The 12,661-nt window shown below is 43.9% G+C and overlaps 1 protein-coding gene across 1 annotated transcript in view; it reads left to right on the top strand.

The window, feature by feature from the left end:
- Window positions 1-3,475: 3,475 nt before the first annotated feature.
- Window positions 3,476-12,661, top strand: part of CDH20 (cadherin 20) — a 239,241-nt gene continuing 230,055 nt past the window's right edge. The window contains exon 1 of the mRNA XM_042465402.1: window positions 3,476-4,037. The gene's annotated coding sequence lies outside the window, so the exon portion shown is untranslated. The remainder of the gene's footprint in view (window positions 4,038-12,661) is intronic.

Genomic DNA, 12,661 nt, shown 5'->3' on the forward strand with positions numbered 1-12,661 from the left:
TCCTTTTCATTTTGAATTTAAAAAAATTAAACTTCCTTCCACAGGAGCAGGTGGCACTCTAACATCTGTTCAAGAATTAAGAATGACTTCCACTTTACCTGAAAGCATGCTGAGAAGACAGCCCTGTTTTTGAAACTGTTAAAAGTATGGAAATGGATCAAACATTGGTTTTATTGAAGGTAGTAACAAAAAAAGAGAGCCAGCATGGTGTAGTGGTTTGAGTATTGGACTAAGACTCAGGAGGCCAGGGTTTGATTCCCGGCTCAGTCATGGAAACCTAATGGTGACCTTGGTTGGGCCATATGAACTCCATGAGAGGATCACCTTAAGGTGACCATAAATAAAAATTGACACGAAGGCATACAACAACAAAGTGACAAAATATGGCCACATCCAGAACCCACTGCAGTGTTGCAGAAGAATATAGAGAGCATTTTGTCCAGCAATTTGGCAATGCTGAAACCCAGTCTTCCTCATCTTCACTTGCCATGATGCTCACCATACTGAAGAGGCTGCTGCCACCTTTCAGTGAGTGTGGAGATCCCCAGTCTATGAACCCTGAAGTTTTAGAGACGAGTGGGAATTCTCTTCTCTCCTTCCCTATTGGGAAGAAGGCTGAGAGACCTTTGGCCATGCAGTGGCCAAACTGGCAGGCTCCATCCACCCTTTCCAATTCTCTAACCATTCAGATTAGCCATCACTTTCTTGGCTACTGCAGTGCTAGCAGGGCCATTGGGTAGAGTGAAGCAGCAGATGCCTTGGGCAGCAATTTTTTTCGGGGGGGGGGGGGGGGAGCAAAATGGTACATACATACATGGAGAATTTATTATTAATTAATATTTTTTTAAATGCTAGGGAGGGGCACAGATGTTTGTGGCATTTTCTGCCTCATATCTCAAAATAATTTGACTGGTATTGCACCCTAACTTGTGTGCCATTTTAATTTTGATCCTCCAGCTTTAGGAGCAAGATGGCTTTGGCTGCTCCTGATCATCAAGGTGTCTGTAGTCAAATCAATGAGACTGGTACCTTTTCTAACTACAGAACCAGGCAGGATTATAGCAGCTGCTGCATTATCAACCAATGCACTCACCACTCAGCATCCAAAGTGACAAATTCCCACCACCCTTCCCAGCTTTAAATGTGAAGTAGCAGACTGACCCTGTCCTCTTATCATAAGCAAAGTTAGAAAAGCAGAGGGGTGACACACACACAGCCCGCATCCTTGGCCTTTGGCTTGTTTGATGAAGACAGCAAGATGTTGAGAAGCCCTTTGTAGAGAACTGTGGCAACCTGGGCCTTCATAGGTAAGCTTGAAAAACAGTCCATCTCAGTTTACACTGCCCTAAGCATCAAGACAATGAGGTATAACAGTTTGAATGCTGGACTAGAATTCCAGGAGACCAGGGATGCATCTACATTGTAGAAATAATGCAGTTTGACATCACTTTCCATGGCTCTGTCCTACGGAATCTGTAATTTTGTGAGGCACTCTGGCAGAGAAGGTTAAAAACCTTGTAAAACTACAAATCCCTTGATTCCATAGCATGAAGTTACAGCACCTTAAAGAGGTGTCAAGCTACATTATTTTTTTACAGTGAAGATGCACCCCAGGTTTCTACTCTGCAGCCATCCATGGAAACCCCTTAGTTGACGTTGGTCAAGCCACACAGTCTTTGAGCCTTAGAAGAAGGCAAGGGTAAACCCTCTCTGAATAAATCTTTGCCAACAAACCCCTATCATAGTGTTGCCATAAGTCAGGGACTACTGGCAAAGCCAACTATCTATTTTGCCTTTAGGGCTGCACTTCTGCCAGTTCAATAAGAGTACTGCTGTACCACTGCTGCTCAGTGAGATGGCAGTTGTTAGTGTTGTGTGTCGTCAAGCCCTTTCCGACTTATGGTGCCCCTAAGGTGCCCCATCATGGGGTTTTCTTGGCAAGTTCCTTCAGAGGGGTTTGCTCATACCAACCTCTGAGGCTGAGAGAGTGTGTCTAGCCTCAGGTCACTCACTGGGTTTCCAAGGCTGAATCCTGGTCTGCAGAGTCATTGTCCAGTGTTCAAATCACTACACCACATTGGCTCTCAGAGATGGCAGTAGTCTAGACAAAGTTCATTTCCCCCCTAGAATTCACATGTTTTCCCCATGTCCCTGGAGAGCCCTGGTGGCACAGTGGTTAAATGCCAGTACTGCAGCCACTCACTCACAAACCACAAGGTTATGAGTTTGATACCAGCCAAGGGCTCAGGGTCAACTCAGCCTGGCATCCTTCTGAGGTTGCTAAAATGAGTACCCAGCTTGTTGGGGGCAATTAGCTTACACTTTGTAAACCGCTTAGAGCAGTGGTTCTCAACCTGTGGTGAAGACCAATTTGGGGATCAAGTGACCCTTTCACAGGAGTTGCCTAAGACCATCGGAAAACACATATTTCCAATTGTCTTAGGAACCGAGGGGTCACTACAACATGAGGAACTGTATTAAAGGGTTGCAGCATTAAGAGAACTACTGGCTTAGAGACTACTTAGGCAGTATATAATTAAGCTGCTATTTATTGCTATTGGAGATTTTGCTGTTGTTGCGTGCCTGAAAGTTGTTTCCAACTTAGGGAGACCCTAAGGTGCCCTATCCTGGGGTTTTATTGGCAAGGCGTTTTGCCATGAGTTTCCCCTGAGGCTGAGAGAGTGTGACTTGACCAATGGGTTTCATGGCTGAGCTGAGAATCAACCCCTCATAGGATGTTATCAGACAAGGGAAATTGGAAGTATAATCCAATGGCAATCTGAATGCAATCATGGGGTTTAATGTTATTACGTGATAAACTACCACACGCAATTTTGGGCAATGGGGAGTCAGTCTGAACGCAATCATGAGGTTTCACATTATTGCGTGAGAGGTGATCACATGCAAAATGGCAAGCTATTTTTGGGCAATGGGAAGTCAGTTTGAACGCACTTCGAATTCAGGTAAATTTGCTGAAGTACTGAATTCATGTGAATGCATTCTGACCCCACTTTCTTTTCATTTGAAATGAAGAGAAATTCCTCCCGTGTGATAAACTCCATAGTAGTCCATTGCTCAAACCACCAGAGAAGGAGGTTTTTACAGAGGGGAAATGGAGGGAGAAAGAAGAGGGGGTCCTCCCTGCTTCTTCTGCCTGCTCCTCAAGGGGCCACTCCTAACTTCCAGGCAGGTCCTCTCTAAGGAAGAAGGCACCAAGGGCTCCATTCAGCGTCCTCTTGTCAGGCTCTTCGTGAGAAAGGAGGAGGAGGAGGAGGAGGACCACCAGGAAGGGGGCTGTGAGAGGGAGGGAAAAGGGAGCCCGAAATAGGACAAGCCAGGGAATATTTTCCCGCCAACAGCAACCCCGAGGCTTTTCCCCTCCTTCCTCCTCCTCCTCCTCCTCCTCCTCTTCTTCTTCCCAACTAGCTGCCAACTGAGGAGGGCACCTCCTCCTCCTGCTGCTGCTCCTCCTCCTTCTACCTGAGGAAGAGAGCGGTGGTTTCTGTGGGGCTTCAGAAAGCCAGGGGAGCCGAGGGCGGAAAGGGAAAAAGGAAGACGGACTCCTGTTCCTTTTCCCTCCGCAGAAGCAGAAGCAGAGGAAACGGACTGAGAAGAAAAGGACAGAGCAAGTCATCAAGAGAAGGAGGGAGCCGCGCGACTTTTGGTCTTTCCTTTTGCCTTTTCTGGAGAGAAAGTGTTCTGGGGATTCGACTGAGCTTGAGACAAATTCTGAAAGGAGGAAAGATCTATATAGATATATAGACAGAGAGAGAAGGGAGTGGGGAGAGGGTTCTCAGGAGTCCTGGAAAGAGGAAGGGAAAAAGGAAAAGAAGAGGAGGAGGAAGAAGAAGAAGAAGAAGGAAAACTCCTGCGAAGCCAAGCGGGGAAAGGGAGGGCAGCCTGAGAGGAGAAGAAGCCCTGCCTGCCTTTGGGCATCTCTTCGGGGAGTTTTCCCCCGGACCTTGCGAAGAGAGGAGGGGAGACCGAGGGAGAGCCAGCAACTTCGCCGGGACCAGGCAGGCAGACCGCCTCTTCGGGTAAGGGACGCGCCTTCTTCCCTTGGAGCGGCGCAGGCAGGCTGGCCGGACCCCTCCTCCTTTTCCCGGACAGGCCGCCTCCCTTTGGGGGCCTTCTGCTGCTTGGGAGGCATCCCCCAAACCGTCCTCCACCGGGCCCAGGAAGCGCGAAGGACGGCAGCAGAGTCGATCCATGCCTGTCCGGGGAAAGGAGGACGGGTCTGCTGGCCCTGCCTCGGCCGCTTTGGGATGTCCTCCATGGGGCTGAAGGGGGGCTGAGGCCATCTGGGAGGGAGAGGGAGCCTGAAGAGTCCTCTTCCTTGGAAGTCAGGGAGGGGAAGGGGAGAGCGGTGGGGTCTCCTCTTTGGAGGGCTTCAAACCGAGGCTGGATGGCCCTCTGTCAGAGGGGGGCTTTGATTGTGAGTTCCTGCATGGCAGGGGTTGGACTGGATGGCCCTTGGGGGTCTCTCCCTTCCAGCTCCTATGATTCCCCCAGGCGACTTCATTGATCTCGACCTCCCTGGGCTTCCCTGGATGCAGCATCAGCAGCATCTTCCCCTTTGCCTGGCTGCTGGGTGGGTGAGTCTCTCCCCCTCAGACGCTCCTTCAGAAGGAGGGATGGAGATGCTGTGGACAGACCCAGGAAGAGAGAAGCACGCAAAAAAAGTGCTGGTTTCTCTTATGAGAGAGTTTGTTCCTCCTCCTCCTCCTCCTCCTCCTCCTCCTCCTCCTCCTCCTCCCTTCCTCTGGCTGGCCTCTCTAAACCCACTTTTCTTCCCCTCTCCAGCACAACAGGCAGCTTCCCAGAAGGAATGAGGGCAGAGGAGGGGTTCAGAAATGGCAGCAGCCCTCGCTTGCCCCCTCCTTGGCAAAGCTAGAGGGTCAAAAGCAGCATCCTTTGGGTCGGTCTCTTCTGCTGGCTCAGAGCCTTCCAGGTGGATTGCCCCAAAGAGGGAGAGCATAGGAATAGGCAGAGCATTGCAAAGGGAGGAGGTTAAGTGAGCATTCAGAAATAGCTGCATTCATCACTTGTCAGAGAGAGAGAGAGAAACCCCACTAAATAAGTGTCAAGTGGCAGCAGTTTCCACTGTCTCTTCTCAGAATTCCTATTCTTGTGCTGCTGCCCAAAGGGAGAACGCAGGTGAGGAAGCCAGAGGATGGCCTGGCTGGTCCTTCTTCCCTGACCAGTTGGGTAGACTACACCACCCAGAGGAAGGAGAAGTGTTTGTTCTTCTCTCCAAAGATGCCAGCCACAGATGCTGGTGAAATGTCAGGAATAAACTCTTCCAGAACATGGCCACATAGCCCCAAAAACCCACAATGTTTGTTCTCTCTTTCTTTCCATTGGCAACACTGCAGGCCCATTTCTCTTACTATGTGGAGTTTATCACACAGGATGGGAGGCTCTCAATTTCTAAAGAGAAGATAGTGAGGTCAATTCGAACATTCACGCAATTACGTGATTTCTTATCATGCCTTAAATTCTCTGTAGTGCCCCCCCCCAAACACAACCCATATTCTGTGCCAAGTAAGCCATCACATTGGTGGGTTCTTAATTGCGAATTGGCCCCTTGCACATGCTCAGTCAGACTCCAGATGACTGGAGCATAGCATTTTTAGAGGAGTGAGAGAGAGGAACCAAGGAACCCCACAATTTACAAAAGAGGTTGGGGGGGCGGGAAGAAAGGTTGAAAGAACATGCTCTATTCATGTTAAAACGAGCATATATTCACTCTTGTCACATTAAAACGTGAATATAATGGTTATCCAATAGCTCCATGCCTTTTAATTAGCAGGCAGCAGCCCCCCCTCAGCAATGCTGAAGGACAAGCGGAAGCAAAATTGAAGCGGAATTGCAATGTAGCTTCAAGAGACCCCCCCCCCTTCCAGATTGGAGGGGAAGCCAGGACCAAAGGAGACATACACATCACACCAAACAACAGCGCACTGAGTGCGAAGTTGCCTAGGAACAGAGTTTGTGACTTCGCTAGTTCACCAAATTTACTTAACTGTGGATTGACACATGATTGCGTTCAGAGTGCGTTTGGACTGCCAGAGATAGCGTGTGGTAACCTTTCACACAATAATGTGAATACACATGCTTCCATTCAGGATGACATTGGAGTATACTTCCAATTTCAGTCGTGTGATATCTTATTATTATTATCCAATGTTGCCCTGAGAGGAATCAGACAGAATTCCTCAACAACATTACTTTTTATTGGGCAGGAAAGACTGGGCAAATGATTCTTCCCTTGCCCTCTCCCCTTGGAAAGCAGGACCTGGTTGCACATGGCAATGAAATTGGGTGGAGCAGGGCCATACCGGGGGGGGGGGGCAAAATCCTTTGAGGCGCAACTAGAAATTTTGTTTGCTTATTTTGTTTGCTAGGGTTGACTAGTTAAAGTCCCATCTCTGCCAAGATATCATTCAGTGCAGAGAAGTGAGAGTTTGAGGTAGCTGCTCCTTCAGTAGTGCTGCTGCTGTTGTATTTTCAGGTCATTTCTGATGAGGGTTTTTGTTGTTGTTGTTGTTGTTGTTGTTGTTTTGGCAAGAGTTGTTGAGAGGAGTTTTGCCACTGCCTTACTCTGAGGCTTAAGAAAGGGTGACTTGTCCAAGGTCACCCGGTGGGTTTCCATGGCTGAGCAAGGATTTGGAGCCTGGTTTCTTTGGAGTCCCAGTCTGACACTCAGACCACTTACAGCAGTCTCGCTTCTTCAGACCTTCTGTGCCTCCCTGCCCACAAAGTGAGAGGTGAGTAGTTGGCAGAGGGAGGTCAAGAGAGAAGAAGGGGAGGTGTCCACTGCTTTGCCTGCTAGCAAGGTGTCAAGAAGGGAAGGGAGAGTTGGTGCGGTTGCCTAATAGGGTTCCCCCCCCCCTTTTGTTCAAGTCTCAAGACAAAGGAGGAGAGATTGCTATTTAGTTACTTTTTACTGTTTGATTGTCTCTCCCAAATGGACCATGCCCTTTTTTCTTCACAATAAAACTTAGGCCCTCGCATGCATTCATATAAAACTGTAGTATTTGGTGCTGATTAATGTACCCTTGGCATGCTTTAATTGTCATGCTTCCCAATCAGAGTTTAAAACAGCATAAAGATGCCCTCCCCCCTTTCAAGTCATACCATGTTTATGGGGACAATAATCTGCATTAACAACTGCTCTAGGAACTAAAGGAATTGAGCATGCTAATTTATTAATCAGCATGAGGTGCCATAAACTTGTATGTGGCTTGTTATTTTTAATATCAGTTTCTATGTTGATTTATTTAGCAAATGTATATCCCACCTTTCTTCCAAAAATAGCTTTTAAGTTAGCTAACAACTGTAAAAGTCAAATAAAAATATAAAAATAGATTTTAAAACACAGTGGAAAACAACAAGCAACAGCTATAACTGTAGTCCAGTTTACATGCTTTTATGGTTATGTTTTATGAAATGTCACTTGGTAATATTTATATTGTGAAGCTATGTTTTGTCAGTCACCTTGAACTACCTTGGTTGAAAAAAGGATAGTGCATAATTTTTTAAAAATAAAACTATCAACATCACATAGAAGATATACTGGACATACACATGTGCTAATGCTGAACATACACATGTGCTGATACTGGGATATGGGCAGGTTTGCCTTCAAGGAGATATAGTTGAAAAGGTCTGGCCGGTTTGAGGAAGATGGTATATAGACTTCAACATATGATGGGGCCCTATAGGATAGTATATGTCAGAACCGAGTTAAATACTAGATAAAGTCAATAAAACAGAGGCTTAAGTGTGCAGGATCCCTTAGTTTGACTACAGAGGAATGGCTATTGGAGTAATTAAGATCAAGGTTTTGGCATTTATCATTAAACCTTAAATGTCTTGGAACCTAAACAACCTGAAGAGCCATCTCTTCTCACTATACCTGACTACATCTGTAGATCTTCTCTAGAGGACTTGCTGGACCTGCCTTCCACCTCAGAAGTGTGCTTTCCAATTGCAAAGGAGGAAAAAATATATGAATGGTGGCACCCAAGCTTTGGAATATCATGCCTGACACCTATATTATAAGCTTTTAGGTCCTAAGAGAAGACATTGGCTTAGATTTAGCATGACGCTAGCAGAATGAAAAAAATCTAGTGTAGTTGTGTTGGATTTCTTTGTTGGGCAAGCAGTACCATGAGAGTCAGCATATGCATGAGATCTCTTGTGCAACTGGTTATACAACAGAAAAATGACTGGATCTAAGTATAGCAGCTAGCAGAACAGACCTTGGACTAGCTAAACGATACAGATGGATGTCACGTTTATTTACCCATGCATTTTAAAAAGCATGTAATGCCCCTTTCAGGTTATTCAATTTCTTGTTTTATTGAACTGGAGTTTTTATATGTTGTGTAACATCATGAAATTTTAACGTGTGGGATGCTTTAAATAAATAACTTTGGCATTCAGTGATGAAGACACAAAAAGTCTGAGCAGCTTAGTGGAGTAATTGCTCTGAAAAACTGGGATTTGAGTGTGTGGATGTGTGAAATGTGAATGTGCAGGGAAGAGTTAATGGGAAGAGGAATACCTACAAATAGTGTGAGAGGCCTACAGAAGAAGATACATACCTCCAGAACAGTGTTGGGTGATGTCTGTCCATCCTGATGTTGCTAGACAGCAAGTCCCATCATCCCTCACTACCATCCTCTATGGAGGTGTTGAGAGTTGCAGTCCAGCAACACCAAGATAGACACACAGTCCCTGGCCCTGAAGGTGGAAAGTCTTCTATACTTCAGAGGGCAGTAATTCTACTGAGATTAATATACTACCTTGGCTTGTGATAACACCTTCACATCTGATGCCATCACAATCACAACTCATAGGTGAAGTATTATACAGCTCTTTTTACAGACAGCTTATTGTGCAAGTTGCATACTGAAGACCTTATCACACCTTAGTGCTATGGCAACATAGTGGTGTAGCAACACTGCCAGAAATCAGTGACATTGTTGGTGTCCTACTGTTAATCTGACTAGCACTGTCGCAAATGTGAATTTTTGTACTATTAATGACCACCTTTTGTGCCACCAACAAGTACCTTTTTTGCTGTGGAACTCTGATTCTGCTTCCTTCCATGAGAACTTCATTACTGAGTGGGATATGGGTGGGTTGTGGATGTGACCAGCTAGTTCCTCTCTTGGAATTCCCCAGGAGATTTGCACAGGAAATCTGCAGACAACTACCAGTGCTTGTTCTAAGAAGATCACAATCAACTGCAGCACCCTGTCAGGTTGGCACCACAACGCAAAGACACAATGACACTTAAATGTCAAGGGAATGATTAAATGCCAAAATATACTGCACTACATAAGTTCAAATCAAAAGCTCAAAAGTAGGCAGATTCATCTACACAAGATGGGAAAAAATGGAGGGGGCAGGATGGCCACCTTCTTTATCTGTTTAACCTCTCACAAGAAAAGATCTTGCCTAGTGCCAGACATTAGCATGATATCTACCATATTAGCATAACATCTACATGACATTTATCATGCCACCGAAGCAGCAAAATAAATAAACAAACAAACCAAAAAGGACCAGTTGTGAAGCTGGGGCCAGAATAGGATAGGAGGCTATGAAGCAGGTGGATACGTCAGAAGAGAAATCTCTGTGGAGCATGGTCATGGTGAGATTACTGCAGAAAATGTGCAAGGTGCAGTACAATTTAGTATGCCTACCATGAATGGCTGGAGTGGATTAATATGGTGTAAAGTAGAAGTTCAGTAAGACCTCCAGGTCATCTTAAAAATTATGATGGTGATAGGGCCATAAATTTGGAAGAGCACTATGCAGGGCAGAATAAGGGGATCTGTGTACAACAGGGCTATGGTCCTTTATTAGGAGTTGGGCAAATGCCACACACCCATGGAGCATGGCTGAAGAGGTAGTGCTTGGTGGACTTTTTAACTGAAAAAAAAAGTTCATAAAATAGACTTGTTTACATTTTATTTTATATATTTAAAATAGATTGTTAGCAAATGGGATCCCTTCCACCTCATACTTGATTAATTAGTATTTGGAAATAACAATTTCAGTATCAACAATGGAAATTCCTCTTGCTTATTTTTAACATATATCCCACAATCATACCAGATAAGCTATTGCACATTTATTTATATAAATAAACCTTGCTGTTGTTGTTGTGTGCCTTCAAGTCATTTCCAACTTACAGCGGCCCTAAAGGAAAGCTATCACAGGGTTTTCTGGGCAAAATGTTTTTCAAAGGAGGGTTGCCATTGCTTTCCTCTGAAGCTGGGAGAGTTTGCCTTGGCAAGAGTCACACAGTGGATTTCCATGACCAAGTGAGAGTTCCAAGTCCAGCACTCCAACTACTATATCATGGTGGCTTCTAAATACCTCTAGTTAAATATACCTTAATTAATATGATATTGGCCATTGAATATGATATTGAACATGATAGTATCAAAGAAGAAAGCCGCTAAAATTATTCATTGCTCCCTTCATTGCAAGACTCACCCATTCTCTTCTTGAATATCCACAAATGAAATATGGGGAAAGGTATGCAGTAATCTCAAGTACAACATCCTTTTTAAAAGAACAGAGACAGAGTATGCAACATGAAAGACTGCAAAAGTGTTGAAAAGTGAGTAAATATTTGGGAAGGAATAATCATTTGCATGATAAAGATATATCTCACCTTGTAATCCCTGAAGTTTAATTTTTATGTAAGTACGAGAATAAGTTTTTTATTAGTTTAAACAAAGTGAAGGAACATGGTTTTTCTCCCTGTTTTCTTTCTTCTTTTCAGAATCATTTCCCCTTTCTTTTTATTTTACCAGTCTGTTGGATGAGATTTGGCTGATCATGGGCAGCCATTTCAAATAGTACTTTGGATACAAGAATTTGCCTTTTTTGTTTCCATATATAGAGCAGAGAGGCGGGAGAGGTGCAGAGGATGAGTTGAGGTAGAAGAAAATAAATGTTAAAAAGATACGGAAGGAAGAGACTGAGTGGCTGGGACATAAATCAGGCAGAATATATGGGGCATTGATGAGAATACTTCTTTTCACCACCACCCCTTTTTTTTGCACAAAAAAAAGAGAGTACCCACTTTAGAAGAAAGAAAAAGAAGACTGATTATTGGCATCCAACCCTGAAACCAAGGCAGCTGATGCTGAGAAGAGCCAAAGGGAGCAATTCTTCTTAGTTTAAAAACAGCAAGGCATTCTTTGCCAAAGATTGCAGTAAACACTGAATAAAGATTTCATTGTGGGTTGGTGTGACTAGAATAATTAGTCAGTTAATTGTTCATTCTGATTCAGAGGTGCAGTAATCAGTAAGGCATGGGTTTGTTTATTTAAAAAAAACACAGCAACAAGTGAAATAGTCAATAACCTGTACTATTAGTCACCTAATATTTATTATCTCTTTAATATTCAAACACTTGGGAAACTGAACCTGGTGATTTTTTTTTCCTTGCAAAGGCAAACCTTGGTGTTTAGTGATTTTTTAAAACATATTTTGTATCTCTTTCAGTTTCATGTGACACTTATTTATCTGTCTCTCTTTAATAGAGAAATAAAGTAAGAATGGCTACAGAATGAGCATCTTAAATAGATTGACTAATACCAATTAATATATTCCTCTTCTGTGCTCACTTTATTGCCAACTCAGCATGGATGAAAGCTAATGGTGCCAGCTTTTGTGCTGGTCTGACACTCTTCAAGCAGGCTTGCAAGACTCAAGCAGTAAACTGTTGGGAGCTTCTTTTTTCAACACTGTAATTATTGCATCTGAAGCAAGTTACTTTACAGAAAGATTATTCTATCAACGCCTATTTGGCATTATAAAAAGTTTTTACTTCATTAGCTATGCTACATGACTTTAGAGGAACGTGACATGTTTGCAAGTGCCTTTAAATCATAGAAATGTGTGTCATTGGGTGTATCCACACTGCAGAATTAAAGCAGTTTGGTACCACTTTTACTTCCATGACTCTGTCCTACATAATCCTTGGATTTGTATTTTGATGAGACATCAGAGTGCTCTGAATGACCAAGTTGAATGCCTCACTAAACTACAGACCACAGGATTCCACAGGATGGACCCATGGCACTTAAAGTGGTGTCAAATTATTTTATATCTAGCAATATGAATGTACCCATTGTTTTCATAACACTTTCCTTGTTCTAAGCATAGTAGTAGTGATGGTGGTAGTAGTAGTAGTGGTAGTAGGATGCTTATATAGAAAGAATTGTATTACTTAAAATCAGACAGTGGGAAAGCAGATAAGCAGCAAAAGGTTATGAAAACTGGGCATCAGGGAATATTTTTGTGTATATGTGCAGAATGATCTTGTGTATGTTTGATACTATGGTACCATTAGTAAGAATATTTAGAATTTCAGCCCAAAACATGTCTGGGGGTGAAGATTTCTTCCAGTGGTGGTAGTGGTCAACAAGGGCTCTGTGTTAAAGGCGAGTGTTAAGAAATGAATGGAAAGAAGAGAGTGTGCTATGACTTCCTGCCATTTACTGGTGAAAATGGGGGAGAGGGGGAACAGGAGTAAGAGAAATGTGATTGTAACCTCATATACCTTATAAGCAACAACTGTCACCTGTAGACCTCAACATAGGGATGCCATAACCCGGTGGCCCCC

This window comes from Sceloporus undulatus, chromosome 4, assembly GCF_019175285.1.
Source record: "Sceloporus undulatus isolate JIND9_A2432 ecotype Alabama chromosome 4, SceUnd_v1.1, whole genome shotgun sequence".
Taxonomy (NCBI): domain Eukaryota; kingdom Metazoa; phylum Chordata; class Lepidosauria; order Squamata; family Phrynosomatidae; genus Sceloporus; species Sceloporus undulatus.